This window comes from Lactuca saligna, chromosome 8, assembly GCF_052625555.1.
Source record: "Lactuca saligna cultivar CGN05327 chromosome 8, ASM5262555v1, whole genome shotgun sequence".
Taxonomy (NCBI): Eukaryota; Viridiplantae; Streptophyta; class Magnoliopsida; order Asterales; family Asteraceae; genus Lactuca; species Lactuca saligna.
This window is the reverse complement of record NC_136424.1, coordinates 22,458,731-22,475,495: the sequence shown is the minus strand read 5'-3', so window position 1 is coordinate 22,475,495 and position 16,765 is coordinate 22,458,731.

The following is a 16,765-nucleotide window of genomic DNA, read 5'->3' as shown; positions in this document are numbered from 1 at the left end:
GAAGAGCTTCGAATGTTCCTCCAAAGCCTTCGTTATCGGTTTCAGCATCAGCAGCCATGGTTTCATCAGCAGGTGAGGATGGATGGGGTGGATCAGTTGATTGAGTTGAGAATATGGTGGTGAATGGTTGATCGATAATAAGTTGAAATGTAGGAGAATCAGTTCTGGATGTAACCTGGGGTAGTGAACTTCTTTCAATAGGCTTCGAAACAACAGGTGAACTGGTCTTCGCTTCTTCTTGAAGTGTAATCTCTGGTGTCTCAGGAACTTGCTCAACTTCTTCAAGTCGTTGACTCTTCTTCAAAAATTTTGCTAAATCTTCAGCCCTTCGTTTTTTAGATAATGGAGACACCGGAGCTGGAATTTCCCGAACTGTGACCCCTTGATGTGATACTTGCGTTTTCTTCACCATCTGAGACTTTCGTTTTATTTTGATCCGTCGAATAGCACCCGTCTTCGAAGGAATCATTTCTGTCGATGGAGATGCTTCAATTCTTGGTGTATCAACCACTGAGGTTACAATTGGAGATACCTCTTCGACCACCAGAATTTTCTTCTTCTTTTCTACCTTCGCCACTTTTTCCAAAGACCCACCAGCAGCCTTCTTCGATTTCTTAGAATTTTTCCTCTCTTCGTCTTCATGTAACAGCCCAGTAACAACTGTTGTGTCAATGGATTGCAAATATGACACCAAAACATTATTCGTTGGATCCACCTTTTTGAGCATCGCATTCGGAATGCGAGCTATTGATGTAAAGATAGCCGGATCATCATTTACTTTCTTCGGACTACCATACATGTGAAACACCGCCTTTTCTTCGAACTCCGGAACTTCGATCTGCTCCTTGCGGTAAACATACTGTATGATCAAACTCCAATAACGAGCACAAGAAATACCCTGCTTGGCACTCGTCTTTGAAATGCTAGTTAAGAACTCTGTCCATAATTGTTCAGAGTAATCCACTTGCAAATCATAATACAGTCCGGCAACCATTGCATAAACCTCCATCCTTCCTTTATCAAGACCCACAGTTCTTCCAGTAAGACACCGAAGGAAAATGCCAAACAAAAAATTCCATACTGTAGGTAATCCAGACTTCTTGAAGTCACTGATACGCGACAATGGAGGTTGATGGCCCATCTCATTGAACATAAACACCACTTGAGAAGAAGAAACTTCATCATAAGGACCAGAATTTGGAATCCCCAAAATTTTTCAAAACAAACGCTTGGACACCCTAATACGCGTATCATTCACCATATTGAATTCAACACAACTTGTCTCCTTGTTGTATGATGCAGTAGAACCTGCCTTTGATAACCAAGACATTGGAACAGCAAAAGAATCAAACATTGCTTTAGACAAAACTGAATTCTGTAAAGCGATCACCAGCATTTGGAGTTCCATCGGATATTTTGATAGATCAGATTCCACTTGGTAGTTGGAACCCTGGATTTTCAGAATCGGAATGCTAACAACTTCTTCTGTGGTTGGAGATGATGTAGTCGCCATTGTTGAAGATAAGAACAGAAAGTGTGTGAAAAAGATGATTATTTGAAGAAATGAGTTGCAGAGAGAATTTTGGTATGACAGAGAATGTTTGATCGCATAAAGTATTATGGAATCCTAAGTTCCCCTTTTATAGGTTACCCAAATGAATTTGAAATTAAAGCGGGATGCATTTAATGTTATCCGACGTGGCACCTTGAAAATCGGATCATGACGGTAAAAGATAACCACGCTTCAAAAAGTAACTGTCCCATCTCCTTGAAAACCGGATAGACTACCAACCATCTTGAGTATACAGCCTGTCAAGTTTCCCGTTGTAGATTTCGAACCGTTAAAAGAAAAACCTTCGCATGGAAGCAGGGCTCTTTCACTTTTGGGATATAAAGCGAAGTCATTTGCCAGATTTGCGAAATCATCAGTCTGAGTTGGTTTTACTTAGAACCTCAAGGATTTCGTGTGTGTTGTGTTTCCAAAAAAATTTTAGATGAGAAACAAATGAATTTTTTTTTGAAAACTTGTGATGTCAAAAAAATTTATTTTGACACAAAAACAGTTTAATCCCGGGCAAAGATTTCTTCGAAAATTATCAAGAGAGATAATTGACAGCTTGCTTGGTTTCCCGTGAATTACAATCGATAACTAGTAGAGAAGTTTCGAAGGGTTTCTTTTATAAGGCAAATGGGTGGCTTCGAAAATTTTGTTACATTTCAACCTTAACATAAGGTGATAAATTGTAAACAAAATTAGTTGTATGACCAGTGTAGTCAGTGACAACTTGGTTGCGAATGATATGTAAAGTAACAAGGCTTTTCGAAATATACTCATACGGAAATCAAATTCAAGAAAAATAGTATGCTGGATCTTTTAATCGGAACAAACATCGTAGGTTTCGAATGCTTGATGAAGATCACTCAAAAAGATTGAATACGATTTTGAGTATAAAATGTACTGAAACAAATGTTTCGTAAGTTCTGGAACATAGTTCCCCGTCAATTCCTTGATTTGGTTGTTTTTAGGGTTTCACTACCATCACGGACTCATGATGTTAGATCATAAACACAGAGTATTTGTATATCTAGATTGCAATTGGTTTGATCAACAATCTCTTGGACATACGTCATTGTGTGTGAATGGTGTAAAGAAGTTTAGGATGAAAAAGATTGGTTTTCGAATCGTATATACCTCTGTTATAGATGGACCAAACAGACAACTCTTAACTCATTTGAGAAGAGTAAGGTAGCTCTATTGACTTATGCGAATACAAGCCTTGTTGGGAAGAAATTTTCATGAGATAATTTCATTAAGGCTTTCATTTCTCACACATAGAGTCATACGAGGCTTAAGGCAACATGCAGTAGCATGCTTCTAGGGACATCCTAACTAATCTAAAGTATATCAAAATCATACCTTCCCATAAAAGACACACACATGAATCCTTCGCATTTAAAGCTTGACAAAACTCACAATACACATGTTAAAAAAAAGAGAACAAAACATATTTTTGGTATTTTTGAAATGTTTTTCTTAAAAAAAAATAACAAACCAAAATAAAATCTTTTTTTTTTTTTGGATTTTTAATTTTTCAACAAAAGAAAATATTTTTGATTTTTCAGGTTTTTCAAAAGAAAGAAAAAAATAAACATTAAAATTCTAACCTTAGTTAAAATGTGTACGAATGCAAAGAATCTTGCGAATACGAAGCTTTCGAACCGTTGACTTGAACAATAACCTTTGATTATGTACTTCAACAAGGAATAAATCTTGCGAATACGAAGCATTCGAAGAATTGACCATGAACAGTAACCTTTGAGCACTTAACTTTTTGTAAGCAATTTGTCCTTCAGTTCACCAAAACATTCGAATCCATCAACCTTCACTTTTATCACATGTAAGTGAATTTCCATCAACCATACCCAATCCTTCCAATATACGAAGAAAAGATTTTTCATCCAATGCCTTTGTGAAAATATCTGCCAATTGTTCCGTTGTTTTCACAAAATGAACTTCAATGTTTCCTTCTTCGACATGATCTTTGATAAAATGATATCTGAGATCAACGTGCTTAGTCTTCGAATGCTGCACAGGACTATGACAAATTCTTATTGCACTTTTTGAATCACAATATAAAGGAATCTTTTTCATATTAATAACATAATCACGTAATTGACTTTGAATCCAAATTATTTGTGATGTACACGCAGCAGCAGCAACATATTTAGCTTCAGTTGTAGATATCGAAACACATGTTTGCTTCTTCAATTGCCAACTGACCAATTTTCCATCTAGTAATTGACACCCACCAGTTGTGCTTTTGCGATCAAGACTGCACCCTCCAAGATCCGCATCTGAATAAGCTTGTACAAAGAATCCTGTTTTCGAAGGATACCACAAACCAAATGAAGTAGTGCCTTTCAAATATCGAAAAATATTCTTCACAGCTGTCAAATGTGGTTCACGTGGATTGGATTGATACCTTGCACAATTACAAACAGAAAACATAATATCAGGTCGACTTGCAGTTAAATACAATAAAGACCCAATCATGCTTCGATACAGAGTGAGATCAACAGCAGATTTATCTAACGAAGGAGTTAGCTTTATGCCCATTGCCATTGGTACTTGTAACTTTGTGCTATTCGTCATGCCAAACTTTTCCAACAAATTCTTCGTATATTTCTCCTGATTAATGAAGATGCCTTCCCTGTTTTGACGAATATTCAAACCCAAAAAGTTATTAATTTTGCCCATCATACTCATTTCGAATTTGCTTTTCATTAGGTCTTCGAATTCTTTGGATAAAGCAGGGTCAGTAGAGCCAAAAATTATATCATCAACATAAATTTGAACAAGCATCAGATGATTCCCAATTTTCTTTCGAAATAAAGTGGGATCAACTGATCCTTGTTTAAATTTAGACTGTTTCAAAAATGATGTTAAAGTTTCATACCATGCTCTTGGTGCTTGTTTTAACCCATACACAGCTTTATCTAAAACATAAACATGATCAGGATGTTCGGTATTTATAAAATCTGGTGGTTGTTCAACATATACCGTTTCTTCGAGTTCGCCGTTTAGGAATGCACATTTAACATCCATTTGATAAACGTCAAAATCTTTATGAGCTGCATAAGCCAGAAAAATACGAACAGCCTCTAGTCTTGCGACAGGGGAAAATGTTTTTTCGTAATCAATTCCTTCTTGTTGAGAATATCCTTTAACAACAAGTCTAGCCTTATTTCGAATAATGTTTCCATCTTTGTCAGTTTTGTTTTTATAAATCCATTTTAGTCCAACAATTGACACATCAACAGGTTTTGGAATTAATCTCCAAACCTTGTTTCTTTCGAATTCAGACAATTCAACTTGCATAACAACAACCCAATCAGAGTGTTCCATTGCAACCTTAACTGTCTTTGGTTCGATTTTAGAAATAAAAACATTAAACATGCATAAATCTTGATGAATATTCAATACCTCATTTCGTGCATGAAGTTGAGCCCTTGTCATTACTCCTGCTTGTGGATCACCAAGAATTTGTTCTTTTGGATGATTTCTTGTCCATTTATCCAATGGTGGATAATTAGGATCAAAATCCAAAGGTGCATCTTCGAACATAGCATCTGTTTCTGATCCATTTGTGGAACATGCATCCTCAGCATCATCGAAATGTTCTTCTTCAAGAATGGGATCCTTCTCAAGTATTGGCTCCTCTTCGTGTATGGGCTCTGCTTCGAAAAGTCGCTCTTCTCTGATAATTGGTTCTTCTCCGATAATGTGCTCTTCTCCGATAATTTGCTCTTCTCCGATAATTTGCTCCTCCTCTTCATTAACATTTGTTGACATTTTATCACTTTCGCAAGAATGCTCCCCCTCAACAAAACTGTTCGAATCCAAGTGCTCCCCCTCCACTGGACCACTAGTTAGTTCATTTGTGTCATGCTTCGAGTTTTCTGATTGTTGATTATCCGGTGCATTATTCTCTGCTTCAATTGCTTGATCTGAAATACCAAAAATCGATTCATAATTATATTCATCCATTTGAATTGAATCATTATCATTCGAAGAATTTTGCAAAATAGGATGATTTGCAAATTGATGATTAGACTTTTTAATGTAATGATCATCAAATGTAAAGTTAAAAGTTTCTTCCACTTTGCGAGTTCGCTTATTTAACACTCTATAAGCAACATAATTGTGTGAATATCCCAAGAAAATCCCTTCGTCAGCTTTTGTTTGAAACTTTGAAAGATTATCCTTAAGATTCATTATGAAACACCTGCATCCAAAAACATGGAAAAGTTTGACATTAGGTTTTCGATTATTGATGATTTCATAAGGAGTAGCATTAAACCGTCTATGAATGAATGATCGATTCTGAGTAAAGCAAGCAGTTGAAACGGCTTCAGCCCAAAGATATTGAGGTAAATTCGAATATGCCAACATTGTTCTTGCAGCTTCACATAATGAGCGATTTCTTCTCTCAACTACACCATTTTGTTGTGGTGTATATGGAGATGAAAAATTATGTGAAATGCCTTTCTCCACCAGAAATGAATCAAGAACTCGATTTTTGAATTCAGTTCCATGATCACTTTTAATTTTTCGAACAGACTTCTTCAATGAAATTTCCATTTTCTTGATAAAATCAATCATCATTTGTGGAACTTTGGATTTTAACCTGAGAAAATAAACCCACGTAAATCTTGAAAAATCATCCACAATAACTAGAATGTATATTTTCTTGTTAAGGGTAGCAACTGTCGAAGGACCATATAAATCAATATGCAAAAGTTCTAGGGGTTCAACAATCTTCGAATCTATTGTGATTGGATGACCTTGTTTGTGTTGTTTTCCTACTTCGCATGCTACACACAAACTGTCATTATCATATTTAAGAATAGGTAAACCTCTTACTGGATCTTGTACAATAAGTTTGTTGATGTTTTGAAAATTGAGATGTGATAACCTCTTGTGCCACAACCAGCTTGTATCGGCAGCAGCCTTCGAAAGTAAACACACAGCAGGTTTGCCAACAATTGGAACTATATCCAATGTAAACATATCACCTTTTCGTTTTGATTTGAGTAAAACTTCTTTTGTCTCAACATTCGAAATGACACTTCCTTCTTCATTAAAAAGAACTTCATTGCCAGTGCCCACAACAAGTTGTGAAACACTTATCAAATTGTGTTGTAAACCTTCAACAAATGCAACTCGATTGACAGTGAAAGTACCATTCGTTATCTTTCCATAACCCTTAACTTTGCATTTGTGATTATTGCCAAACTTAACCACTCCTCCATTTTCTAAGCTTCGAAATCACGCAAGTTTTCCTTCTTCCCAGTCATGTGACGTGAGCAACCACTATCGATATACCACTTGTTATCATATTGCTCGTCACAAAGTACCTGCGATTATTGAGAAAATTTAGGTACCCAAAACTTGTTAGGTCCATTCATATTAGGTTTATTTTTCAATTGCAAAGTACAACCATTAACCCAATCACAAATTTTTGTTTTGAAATTGTCAAAAAATTTAACATTTTCATTCAAAGGGTTAGATACATGAGTTTTTATTGTTTTCAAATTTTCACTGATTATACCCTTCGCATCTTGAGTTTGTGATGTTTCACTTTTCTCTTTTGTGATCGGCTGCCAAACTTTAACTGAAATGTTGGATTCTTTGGATGAAGAACTACCATTAGTTGAAGGATTTACATACATTTCATATGCCTCATGTATCTGTTCTTTCGAAAACTTACTTGATTGATCCATTTTTCGTTTTCCTTCCAACCAATGATCAATATTTCTTTTAGTAGTTATACCTTTCGCTTTTGAGATTTTGTCAGCTTGCTTCTTCGGAAGATTATCACATTTTGCTGAACTTGGAACATAATCCACTTTTGGTTTTGAAAGATAAGACTCATGATAAGAAGTATTCATTTGTGATTTTGAAATCTGTTTTTCAACCTTTTTCTGAAATTTTTTTCTAGGAAGTGTTGTTTTTGTTCCATTTGAAACTTTTCTTTGTTTTGAAAAATTGATTGATGTCATATTTAATGACTCAATAGTTTGCCAAAAAATTGTTTTTCTTGCTTGACGTTTTGAAATATTATTTTCCTTTGAAAATTTGTCAACTTTATCTTTATACTCTTTTGAATTCAATTTTATTGCTTTGTTGACTCCTTTAACCTCTGTTTTAACATCTTCTTGCTTCGTAAACACATTTGCAGTTGTGTTAACTATCTTCTTTTCAACTTTCGACTTTTCTACCCATATTCTTTTTGGTTTTTGATGTTGAAATATATATGAATTCTTTGTGAGATTGTTTTCAACTGTGTTTTGATTCGAAAAGAAACCTTCATTTGAAGTTTGCTTATTGTCTTCCTCAACCAACTTTTTGAATTCAAGCTTTATATTTTCAACATTTCCTGTTGTTATGAAGACTTGGTTTGGAAACATAATATCATCAGTGCATTTGAAGATTGGATAAACAACAGTATTTGATTCAAGATAATGAGCACCTTTTTCACTAAGAATTTTCTCAAATTCTTGTGTATCCAAATAAACTTTATCAACAACCACTCGAGGAATTTCAATTTCTTTCGAACTTTGAATTGTCTTCGAATTTGTGTTTTCTTCCTCATTATCACTATCATCGATTTGACTATCATGTATTTCCACAAACTCCATATCACAAACATTCGAAGTTGAGGGATCATCAGTGTTAATTTTTATGAATAAATCTTCACATTTTTCTTTCCCTTTAAAAGAATTTGCTACATTTATGACAGACAATTGAGAACAATCTACATCTTCTAACTCACTAATTTCACTAATATTATCAGAATTATCTTCAATATCAACAAAATTACTATGACAATTAGATGTAGAATTTTCAGTCTTTTTCAAAATTCGAAGTTGTTCTGATTTAGTTAAGGTCTCATTTACAATTTTTACTAAATCATTTGCATCAAGATAATCTTTGACTTTAGCAATTCCATATCTGTATCTATCATGTGGAACTTTGTTAAATTCAGAAATTTATTTTTCACAATCATATGAAACACTATCTACCTTAGTTCTTTCATATGCTAAAAATGGTAGCAATTTTCTGTGTTGTTCCTTACTTATCTCACTCGAATGATGTAATTCAGTTAATTTTCCATATAATCTTTTCGCAGAATTACAAAAAATATTTCTCTGTGCTAACAACAAGTTTATTTCCTTTGATAAATTCTCCCTATCCTCCATAATATTCGACACTTGCAATTCTAAATAATCAACCCTAGTGACTTTTGATTCTAACTTCTTTCTTGTCTCTAGTAATTGATCATTTAACTTTTTAGCTTCATTGCTGGCAGGCACGACAATTGAATCAATGTAAGTAACAGTTTCATCAAAAGATACTAACTCAGAATTATACGCAGACACTGGAATATTAAAGGATTCAAGAAGATTACGTACCGTGGTAGTCATGGGCGACCTGTCGGTAGACTTCGATACGAAGCATTGCCCACATACTTCGTAAGTCTCTTCTTCATCTGAATCTTTTTCAACTTTTGCATACATGGCCCCGTGTGTTGGATTCTTCATTTCTTCATCATCTGACCCAGAGGACCATATTTGATATGTGCCATCCGATTCAGTTTCTCCATGAGCCACTAACGATAAATTCTTCGTCTTCGACTTTACTTCCTCCAGTTTCTTAGTGTAATACGCTTCATCCTTTGTTTTATTTTTCTTTTCCTCCTTCTTTTTCAACAAGCAATCTACTGCCAAGTGATTTGGACCATAGCAATAATGGCAATTAATCCCTGTATCACCTTTCAACATCTTCTTCATTTGTTCCATTTCATTCTTCGAATCCGTCTTCACTTCTTTCTTCTTTTCATCCACTCTATTTTTGTTCTCATAACTACCCTTCGAATCTGATGACATGTTCTTTGGATTAAAAGGTTTCTTAAAAAATTTCTTTATTCTATTGTTTGAGTAAAGTGCGATAGCCTCATCATCAGAATTCATCAGTAAACCTTCTTCTTCATCAGACTTCGATTTTTCATTCTCTCTTTCTGAAACCTTCGAAACGAGTGCCAATGGTCTACCAAGACTTGCTATCGCTTCCTCAACTATTTCATTAACCTCATTTTCATGAGATTTCAATTGATTGTACAAGTCATTCAAAGTTGAAGTATCAAAACTCTGTTGGTTTTTCACCATCATACTCACACTCCTCCACTCTTTTTGAAGTCTCGTTACAAATATCAAGTTGTACTCCATTGATGACCTTGTAATACCATAACGATTACAACGATAGATTAACTCATTGAATCGATCATAGTATCCTTCAATAGATTCAAATTCTTTCTGTTTGAAATCTTTGAGTTCCACTAGGCATTGTTTCACAGATGTGATCTTCGTCTTTTCACTTCCTTGGAATTTGTCTTTGAGATTGTTCCAGATTTCTTTAGCTGTTGTGCATGTTCTGACATAATTGTACACAACAGGAGGCAAGGCACCTCTTAATTCCCTCATGCATTTCTTCTCCAGTTGTTTTAAACGATTGGATTGATTGTCAACTTCCGAACTGCTTGAAGACACACCGATTGGCTGAACTGTTGCAGGTTGATTGATTTCTCCTGAAATGCACTTCCATAATTCTTCATCCAATCCATTTAAGTAATCTTGCATACGATCTGCCCACTGATTGTAATATTCTGGAATAAGCATTGGAATTTTTGTGGATGAACCAAGCAAATGAGAAAATGATGTCATCGAATTCAGATTGAATGACGCCATTGTTGTACGGACAAAAACTTCAAGATGATATGTAAACTTTGAGAATTTTGAAATCAAATTGTATATTTAAAATCAGAATCACACAACGAACACTCGATTCACAAATATATTCACAGAATCAAATCCTAGATCTAGATCAAGAACAATTTTCACACACAAAAAGAACGGAAACTTTTTGAATCAAACAGTAGATTCAAAAATCTTTTGAACGTATGAAAATCAGATCAAAGAAAGGATTCCTGCTCTGATACCAAATGATGAGATTTGTAATCGAGTTTGAATCAATTCAAGTATAAATCAGAAAGAGTTATACCGATGAATACGAGAGTAAATAGAATATTTGTTCAGCTTATATTATGCTTTTGAGTTTACAGAATACAATGACTAAACTATAAAAACTGAGTGAAAAGAAGTCACTTAAACACTTAGTACAGACCCCTATTTATAGGAGAACAAAAGCATAACAATACTAAGGACTAGACATTAAGACAACACTTTAATATGCCTTAGTACAAATAACATTAAATCCGAAGACCCCTTTCTTACGAAGACAAAATATACTTCATAACAATCTAACTGACTCTTCGACTATTACAACATTTAAGCCCTAACAATGGTGATATGCTTAGTGACCTATTTAGGTCGGTATCCTGGTATATAGGATAATGCTATGTTAGTGACCGGTTAGGTCGGTATCCTAGTATATATAGGATAATTCTATGTTAGTGACCGGTTAGGTCGGTATCCTGGTTATAGGATGTTTCTATGATTAGTGATCTGTTAGATCGGTTTGACTATTATATACATGCTAGCATATGATATTTATATGCACATGATTGTTTCATTAGGGCTGGGTTGAGGCATACCTGCTTTGTGCTGAAGGCGAACATACCCTGGGCGGAACAGATAGACTGCAAACCCGAGATGACATATTAGTCAGGTCGAAGGCCCGAAGAGCGGTCCGGATAGGTTGAAGGCCCTAAGAGGCGGTCCACACATGTCGAAGGCTCAGAGAGTGGTCCAGATAGACCGATGGCCTGCGAGGCAGTCCGGTTAGGCTGATGGCTCATTATTCATGTTGTGTGTTTATTGTTGGGTTTTGAGCAATCTAACACTTCCTAAGTGTGCATGCAACCCTAATAAACCTTGGATCTATGTTTGTCTAAATACATGCAAAATAATAATTTTCCAAGGTTTATAACCTATCTAACATGGCATGGGGAACATTTCAACATAAAAGAGTTAGAAGAGATTACATACCTTTTGGTGAGTTTGGTTCTAAGGAGTTTGAGGGCCAAGCACCAATAGTGTGAATGCCTCAAATGGAACCACAAACACCACAAACTCTTGGAAAACTTTGAGAGAGTATACACCCTTGTATAAAATCGGCCACACACATGCACACACACACTAGTTCACTAGTTTTCTCTTTTTAGGCTCCATTTCATGCTCCATAAGCATGCTTATATAGTATGCATGGTTAGGGTGAAACCCTAATAACCCATGCCTTTTCCTTTCCAAGGATCCATGGGTTAAAATCTCCATGGATCATCCATGGACTTCCACATAAGCTTAGCCCATTAACAAATGAGTATTAGCCCACATTATATAAAACAAATAGCCCATAATCTAATTAGTCTTTCTTTTAATCTCTAAATTAATTCATAATTAATTTAAGACTAAAACTAATTAAATAACGTAACTTCATATTAATATATTATAACTCATAATATATTAATAAACATATGTGTATAACTCTCATAAAATTATCCATAATAGTTTGGATGAGATGTAACCCATATGGACCATGCCGGTCGGGTCAAGTATATACCAAATAAGTTATGGACTTAGACAGCTTATCCAACAGACTCCCACTTGGATAAGTCTAATAACTATATTTGCCTATAACTTCAGGAACCAACCAGCAATCGTAGCTCTCGAAAACTCCCTCGAACTATGAAGACTTTGTTGAAATATGAAGCGCCATTTTAGATAAGTGATCACATAATCCTCTATTCTCATGATATTAGCCGGACAAACACATGGAACTATGTCTTGCTTATTGTCTAGCAGTTGTTTCTCGATTTTCCGATTTGTTTGACAAAGTACTTCACTGAACACATCGGTTTAGTTCTAACCAGGCCTGGTACATGGGTCAACACAAAATCATCGAGGGGCCCAGATATCGCTTCTATTTCTAGAAGGAACAGATAAACTTCGACTGATATGCTTGTTCTACTACTTATTGAATTGTACACAAAGGCACGTTTTATAACATCAAGTTACTGATGTGTTTACGTGCAATCAATGCACAACCAACTCATAGGTAACAACTCATATCTCTAGGTTTAAAGATTTATATGATGTTATCGTCTCACGATCACTCGAGATAAATTCCATGAAGTGATACAAGTGAGCGTGGGTTTATACCAATACTCATAACTTATGAGTACTCATGAATGTTGCAGCAACCATTGCCATGTCTAAATACCTTTAAGGCATCTACAAACCCAATTCATGACAATCTTGATTCATACCTACTTCCGACGTATGATCAATTGTGGAGGTTTGAATAAATTAATTATTCTGGAAGTCAAAACATGCAAAACTGAAACAATAGTAAATAATTGACAATGATAGTAACACTTTACTCATAAATAAATCACAAATTTTATTCATCATCAAACGTCGATTACATTTTACAAGTTTCAGGAAAACTATCTAATCTGTAAAACTAATATCGTCCCTCAGACCGATGCGTCTTGCATGCTGAAAATGCTTAATCCTCGTCAGTCCCTTCTTAAGGGGATCTGCAGGATTCTCATCCGACGATATCCTCCTTGTCACAAGGAGTCCTTCTTCAATCTTGTGTCTTATGAAGTGATATTTTCTGTCAATGTGTCGGGATCTGCCATGATCTCTTGGTTCCTTGGCTAAGGTAACCGCACTATTGTTGTCACAGAAAATCTCTATAGGTTCCTTAATAGCTGGTACAACTCCAAGGTCTCTGATGAAGTTCTTTAGCCATATCGCCTCCTTCGCTGCTTCACTCGCTGCTATATACTCTGATTCACAAGTCGAATCAGCCACTGTCTCCTGCTTGGAACTCTTCCAAGAAATTGCCCCTCCATTTAAGGTAAAGATCCAGCCCGACTGAGAGCGGAAATTATCCCTATCAGTCTGAAAACCAACATCACTATACCTTAATACTTTCAAGTCATCACTACCACCAAGGGTAAGGACCCAATCCTTAGTCCTCCACAGGTACTTGAGAATGTTCTTTACCGCTGTCCAATGAGCCTTGCCAGGGTTCCCCTGATACCTGCTGACCATGCTCAAAGCAAATACCACATCAGGACGGGTACAAGTCATAGCATACATGATCGAGCCAACTGCAGAAGCATATGGTAATTGGCTCATCTCAGCTATCTCTGCCTCTGTACTCGGACTCTGAGTCTTACTCAGTTTGGTATTGCTTTGGATCGGTAAATCTCCTTTCTTGGAATTCTCCATGTTGAACCTTTTCAACACCTTATCCAAGTAGGTACTCTGACTAAGTCCAATTAGTCTTCTACTCCTTTCTCTTAATATCCTTATCCCTAGGATATAGGTAACCTCCCCTAGGTCCTTCATAGCAAAGCACTTCCCAAGCCAGGACTTAACCTCCTGCAAGGTTGGGATGTCATTTCCTATGAGTAGTATGTCATCCACATACAGTACCAAGAAGCTAACTATACTCCCACTAGCTCTGACATACACGCAAGACTCATCTTCGCTTCTCGAGAAGCCAAACTCTTTTACCTTCTCATCAAAACAAATATTCCAGCTACGAGATGCTTGTTTTAATCCATAAATGGATTTCTCAAGCTTGCATACTCTATTAGGGTACTCTGCACTGACAAAACCCTCTGGCTGATTCATGTACACATCCTCAGCCAACTTTCCATTAAGGAAAGCGGTTTTGACATCCATTTGCCATATTTCATAATCATGAAATGCTGCAATGGCTAACATAACCCTAATAGACTTAATCTTTGCTACCGGCGAGAAGGTTTCATCATAATCAATACCTTGAGTTTGAGTAAAACCCTTCGCAACCAGTCGAGCCTTATAAGTATGCACTTTTCCTTCCATGTCTATCTTCTTCTTGAAGATCCATTTGCACCCAACTGTTTTACGTCCTGGTACATGGTCAACCAAGTTCCAAACTTGATTGTCATACATGGACTGTATCTCGTTGTCCATAGCCTCCTTCCATTTAGCAGACTCCGGGCCTGCCATGGCTTCCTTAACACTGCTGGGTTCATCAAAATTTACCAATGTACTATCACTGATGAACGTATCACCTTCCGTAGTAATATGAAAACCATAATAAAACGAAGGTGTGTTCCTAACCCGTGTGGAACGCCTCGGAGGTACAGACTCGTCAGCTGGATCAACTGGAGTTTCCTCCTCAGGTTGATTGCTAGTGTCTGAGGTTCCTTCACCAATTGATTCTTGAATTTCTTCAAGATCAATCTGCCTCCCACTGTCTCCTTGGCTTATAAGTTCTTTCTCGCGAAAGATCCGTCTTCGTGCTACAAAGACCACATTCTCACTGGGTCTGTAGAATAGGTAACCGAAGGATTTCTGTGGGTAGCCGATGAAAATACACCTTTCACTTCGGGGTTCAAGCTTATCATGAGTTTCACGCCTCACGAAAGCTTCGCAACCCCAAATTTTGATGTGGTCCAAATTGGGAACCTTCCCAGTCCACATCTCATGAGGTGTTTTGGTAACCTTCTTTGTAGGCACTAGATTAAGGATATGGGCGGCAGTCTCTAAGGCATACCCCCAAAAAGAGATTGGTAACGAAACTCGACTCATCATAGAGTGAACCATGTCCAACAAGGTTCGATTACGCCTCTTAGCTACACCATTCAGCTGTGGTGTTCTCGGAGGAGTCAATTGTGAGACAATCCCACACTCCTTAAGATAGTCAAGGAACTCGGTACTAAGATACTCACCACCTCGATCGGATCGAAGCATCTTAATATTCCTGCCCAATTGATTTTCTACTTCCTGTTTGAATTCCTTAAACCTTTCAAAGGTTTCGGACTTATGTTTGATTAAGTAGACATACCCATATCTACTAAAATCATCAATAAAAGTCACATAATACCGATTAGCATCCCTTGTGGCGGTTTTGAATGGCCCACATACATCAGTATGTATTAGGTCCAACAAACCCTCACCCCTCTCACAAGTTCCAGTGAAGGGCGATTTTGTCATTTTTCCAAGTAGACAAGATTCACAACTATCATCCGATTTAAGGTCAAATGATTCCAAGACTCCACTCTTTTGGAGTTGGCCTATGCGTTTCTTGTTTACATGTCCAAGACGACAATGCCACAATGATGCTTTATCTAGGCTAGTAGAAGAATCAATATACAACACATTATTTCCTAAGTTGTCTATAATCGACACAGTTTCATACACACCATCACAAGGTAATGCTTTAAAATAAAACACATTATTAAAGAAAGCATTAATACCACCACATTCATTATCAAACGAAAAGGTAAAACCTTAATATTCCTCGCCATTTCAAACGAGTACACACATTTATTCAAATCTAATTTTAACCCATTATTAAGCAACAAAGTATAAAATCCAATCTTGGAAACAGGTGAAGCCTTCCTATTCCCCATGATTAAGTTTATCTTTCCGTGCTCCACATCCTCACTTCTTCTTAGGCCCTGCAAATCAGAACATATGTGAATACCACATCCTGTATCAAGCACCCAAGAGTTAGAATATGTTGAGTAATTAGACAATATAGTGTAAATACCTGCATGGGTGGGTTTATCTTTCCCATCCTTTAGATCCTGCAAGTACTTAGGGCAGTTTCGCTTCCAGTGTGCCTTTTCATGGCAATAAAAGCATTCAGCATCCTTGGGAATGGCAGAAGGAGTGACAGAACCGTTCTTGGTCTTTGATGAGGAGCCTTCAAGAGACTTTCCCTTGGTACCCTTCGAAGGGTGCTTCCTCTTCTTCCCTTTGCCTTGCCTAATAGCTAAAACAGGGGTAGATGTTGGAGTAGGAGTAGTAGAGGTAACAACCGCTTTACCCTTAAGACCGGTTTCAGCGGTCTTCAAGAGTCCTTGAAGCTTGCTGAGGGTAACTTCCTCCTTGTTCATATGATATGTCATTCGAAAATGATCATAACAAGAAGGCAAGGAGTGTAAAATGATGTCAATTGCCAACTCCTCGTGGATGTTAACATTCAGCTTCAGCAAACGGTCCACATACCTTTATATCTTTTGCATGTGGCCCATGACGGATTCACCGTCCTTCATGCGGGTAGTTATTATGGAGGAGATTATTTCATACCGCTCCTGACGAGCACTCTGATGGTACCTTTCCATCAGGTCTTGGTGCATCTCAAAAGGGTAGAAATCTTCATATGACTTTTGGA